This window comes from Prunus dulcis, chromosome 1 (assembly GCF_902201215.1).
Source record: "Prunus dulcis chromosome 1, ALMONDv2, whole genome shotgun sequence".
Classification (NCBI taxonomy): Eukaryota; Viridiplantae; Streptophyta; class Magnoliopsida; order Rosales; family Rosaceae; genus Prunus; species Prunus dulcis.
Window position 1 is genome coordinate 15,383,326 of NC_047650.1, and position 4,810 is coordinate 15,388,135.

Sequence of the window (4,810 nt, forward strand, 5' to 3'; positions counted from 1 at the left end):
CATTTGAGTTTAGGGTTCTTCAAAAATTGGGATTAGTGGTTGAATTTCGAACCCTAATATGAATTGGGGAGAGTTTCAAATGAGCTGGTTTTGGATCGATGAAATTGGCCCTTGCACCATCAAAGAAATTGATATGAAAACTACCTTTTCCTTGAATTGCTATAAATTCGAAACTACAATGACAAAATTGACGAAATTGAAACTATAAGGTCAAAAGTGTTTGAAGTGCCAAACTATAAGGGCCAAAAGTAAGAAGAGCATCATATCATCCACAAAAATCAAAGGCTTAGAGCATCTCCAACAGCCTCTTCAACAGCTTTGGAATGCTAAAATAGGTGAGCCACATCATTAAAACCCTCTCCAACAGCCTTGTCAAACTCAATCATCAAAGATGCAACCTTTTTCTCTATATTCAGGATAGTTAAGTTGACCTTGACTCTTCAAAACATTTAATTTTACTTTGGAAAAATAAAACCTACCTTGAAAATGTTAAAAACTTGCTTTTTTTTTTTTTTTTCATTTCAAACAATAAATACGTAGAGCATTAACTAAATTGAAGAGTTTGTTGGGGCACAAAATATTAAAGTAGTAAGCAAAGCTTTTCAAATTGCCACACGGTCAAGAAACTTCAATTTAAAGAGTTTGATTTGCTATTACTGTTGGAGATGCTTTAACTTTAAATTGCATGTAGTACCGCCCAAGATACAAGGTTGACTTTAGTTATCAGTTAAAACCTAACAAAAGTAGCACCCAAAAAAAAAAAACAAAAAAGAGCTCTCGAAAAATATATTGTGAAATTTTTTTCTCACACTTGCTGTGGGTTCTTATTATATATGGGTAAAACACCCCCCATCTTAGTAGCAACAACTGTGTTGTGTTCTTGGGACTTCGGATATCCAATGCTATTTCTTGTGCCAATTTTGACAAAGAAATTATACATTGGAGTTTTTTTTTTTGGCAGAAATTGGGCTAAAAATTAATGGGAAATAGCTCAAAATGCCACCTATTTTATAATTTTTTCTGAAAATACCACCCCTCCCTTGAAATTTTAAAACTACCACCTATAAATACATCTTTATTGTCCACTGATTGAACCCATATCACATTTTCAAAAAAAAATTTCTCTCCACCGACCACAGCTTCTTTTGCTTTGCAGGGTCGTAATCAATAATATAGTCTGCTCCACTGAGATCTTCATCGCCACCTACCACACATCCACTGGAAAGGCCCTAGCTTTCACATTGTCTTCCGCTTCTTCTCATTTGGACTCACTGACCCAGCATGCCAACTCGCTCAACAGCTCACCGGCGTTGCAGAGATCACTCACTTATGTAGCTGCCAGCATGATGACGAAGGCATTGGGTCTCAAATCGCGGGTTTGGGCTCCAAGAAGAGTCTTGGGTCCGGTGGGTCCGGGTCGGGACCTGGAAAGCCCAAGCGGGTTATGATGGTGGGTGAGCTGATGAGGATCCAAATGGGGATTTCTTGCGCTATGGACTCTAGAGTCATGAGAGCTCTGCTTAGGATTTATGTTGCTCAGGTGAGATCAATTTCTTTTCTTTCTTATTTGTGATCTTGGTTGATTTGGTTTGATGGGTTTGATTTTGTTTGGTGGGTAATGCTTAATTTTTATCATTGTGATAATTTTGATGATAGGATGGATATTGAACTTAATTTTGCTACTGGTTTGGCCAATTTTGGATTTTCTTTTTCTTACTTTAAAACAAAAATTGTTTCTTCACTAAGTGTAGTTCAATCTGATAAAACTGACAATGCAAAATGTTTCACGAATGTTTAATTTCATAATGGGTAATTTCAAACTTTTGTGAATGGTCGTCTGCATTGGAATTGTAATTATTCAAGCCTTGTGTTTGATGTACTCATTACAGGTAGAAAGGCGAATTGAGTCAGTGGTAGTCCCACTGGAGAAGCTCAAGTCCTCGGATTTTACTGATCAACAAGAACTTTACTGTCTTTGATGACATTTTGTTATTTGTTTAATAGGAAGGTGATGCTGCTGTTGCCGTCACTGAGGAGGTGAAGAAGAACAACCATGTAGTAAGAAAGTTGGAGAAGCGTCAACAGATTTGCACCCTTGACCAACATATTGAAGAGCAATTTGGTGGTGGTCGTCTATTGGCTTGTATCTCATCACGACCTGGACAGTGGCTGTGCTGATGGGTATGTGACTTTATTTGCCTATGTTTGTTTCTAGTCAGCAAATTTGTCATAGGCATATTAGTGTAGTTACCGTATTGCAAGAGCTGAAATCTAGATGATAACAACTTCTTTTTATTGTTGTTTTAAAGTGAGGTATGTATGGGTCTTATGAAATTTTTACATAAATATATTGGAGGGCAAATAATTTTATTTTAGTTTCTTATTCCCAAATGATACCCAAATCTGGATGATAACAGCTTGACACTATGTTAATTTCTGCAGGATGGGAAAACATTGGACAATGAGTTGGAGGTTGTTGAGGGGATGAAGCTAGACAGGGGCTACATATCGCCTTACTTCATCACCAACCAAAACAATCAGAAATGTGTAAGTTTTAGTTTGACTCAGTGATAACTATGTCTTGAAACTGTTAGAGGGCTGCTTGTTAAAGTTAGCAGCACCTCAAGTCCCTTTTTGATTGATGCTGATTATCTTCAAACTTGTGTATGTGCTGATAGGAATTGGAAAATCCTCTAATCATAATCCATGAGAAGAAAATCTCAAGTATTAATGCTGTGGTTAAAGTATTGGAGTTGGTTTTGCAGGTTAGCATTTCTCTGGTTAGGTTCACTAGTTTCTCCTTTTTTACTGTGAATTGGTTGACAAAATTTTGCTCCGTTTCAGAAGCAAAGGTATTTTCATTTTGTTATATATTTCAAAACCAAAGTTATAAAAGAAAATGGTTTTCCTCTTTGTTGATTGAGAATCATCTGCAGTTATGATTTCAGATCTATAGATAACCTGTTGTTGCTGACACTACTACAAAAAGTGAAAAAGAGGACCAGAAAACAACGACGGTCTAAGTGAAAACCGTCGTGGTTTTTAAAAAGACGACGGTTCTAAAAACACCGTCGTGTAATACCACCTTAGACAACTAAAAAATGGAGATTCAAATGGTTGTTCAAAAACAACGACGTACCTAATTAAACAACCGACGTCTATTTGAAACAGATTTCCGCAGTGTAAAATCAAAGCCAACAAAGAACGGCAGAAGTTATGAATCAACCGACGTAGAAAGTAAAGACGACGATTTCAATAAAAGCCGCCGTTTTTACTCATAAAATAACACGACGAGGTTTTAGTATAAGACGCCGTATTATTACAAAAAAATCCACGGCTTTAAAATACAAAATATCGCCGTATTAAATTAATGTACAACGACGGAAAATATAAATATATCGACGTCATTATCGTATAGTTCTACGACGTTATCTTTAAATCGTACTATAAAATTTAACATCTTATTTATTCATTTTATACGTCGTACCTTTGATTTTAACCGTCGTCTTAATAAGAATTTTTGTTAACAATTTTTTTCTTTGATTTTCTTATCCTACGTCGGTAGATCTACTTAATGACAAGAATTGAAATAACCATGACGGTTTATATAGAAAACCGCCGACATAACCAGATTTTTCTGAGATCCCAAGGGTTACGAAATCTTACCAGATGGAACTCTGTTCCACATCATAATCTTAACAGATGACACAGATTGCAATCAGAGAGACAATTTTTTGGAAGTTGATGATGTGTGTGCTTTTGTGTATCTTCAAATATTATACCTAACGTCGTTGCAAATTTGCAATCGGAGAGACAATTTTCAACGACGGTTATATTATACCTAACGACGTTTAAAAAACAAATCAACGTCGCTCAACAAATATATTACGTCGTCTTAGTCTTACTTAAGAGGACGAACTAAGACGACGAAAAACGACGACAGTAATACAAAAACAGTCGTTGTTTTTATATTCTTATTTTATTTAAATCTGTCATCAAAAAAAGAAAATTTACATATTCCAGAACATTAATTTCCTTCATTTTAAATTTCTTTGATTTTCAGATTTCTTCATTCCAGCACATCTGATCTTCAGATTTCCCTGAGAAGCGAACTTTCCTCCGACAGCGAGTGGAGGCCAGGCTTGCATCTCTTTTGATGGAAAGCAAGGAGTATTCAGAAGCACTAAGTGTCCTATCAAGCTTGATCAAGGAAGTGAGAAGGCTAGTTGACAAGCTTCTTCTTGTGGACATAGATTTGATGCGAGTAAGCTCAATTTCTCTTTGAAAAAGACATCCAAATTATTGTCTTTGAGATGTGAGAGACAGTGTCTTTGAGAGAGGAAGAACTTGGAACCCTAAATGTAAACCGAAAATGAATGAAAGCGACAAATTTATAGAATAATTTTTTAAAACCAACGGCGGTCCTTACAAAAAAACCGCCGTTTAAATTGTAAAATCAACGTCGGTATGACCGACGTATATTACATAAATTCACGTCGGTAAATTAATAAAAACGATGTGTTAAATAATCTACCATGGCGCGAGTTATTACTTATGTACTTTAATTTTTGAGTTTACTACGACGGTACCTACAACACTACTGTCGTATTTATTTACCACGTCCGAAGTTAAATGTACCGTCGTATTTTGTAATTTATACGGCGTATTTATATGTAACCGCCGTAATTTAAAAATTAAAATCCACGTCGGTTATATTAAACCTAACGACGTTAAATGAAAAGATTCCACGTCGTAAAACAAATATTGCGTCGTGTTAGTTAAAAACGACGTAGTTATATGTAACCGCCGT

At 35.8% G+C, this 4,810-nt stretch overlaps 1 long non-coding RNA gene across 1 annotated transcript; it reads left to right on the top strand.

The window, feature by feature from the left end:
* Positions 1-2,507: 2,507 nt before the first annotated feature.
* Positions 2,508-2,976, top strand: LOC117615935. The gene is made up of 3 exons (XR_004584081.1): positions 2,508-2,547; positions 2,679-2,765; positions 2,937-2,976. It is a non-coding gene; the product is annotated as an uncharacterized LOC117615935 (long non-coding RNA).
* Positions 2,977-4,810: the final 1,834 nt, after the last annotated feature.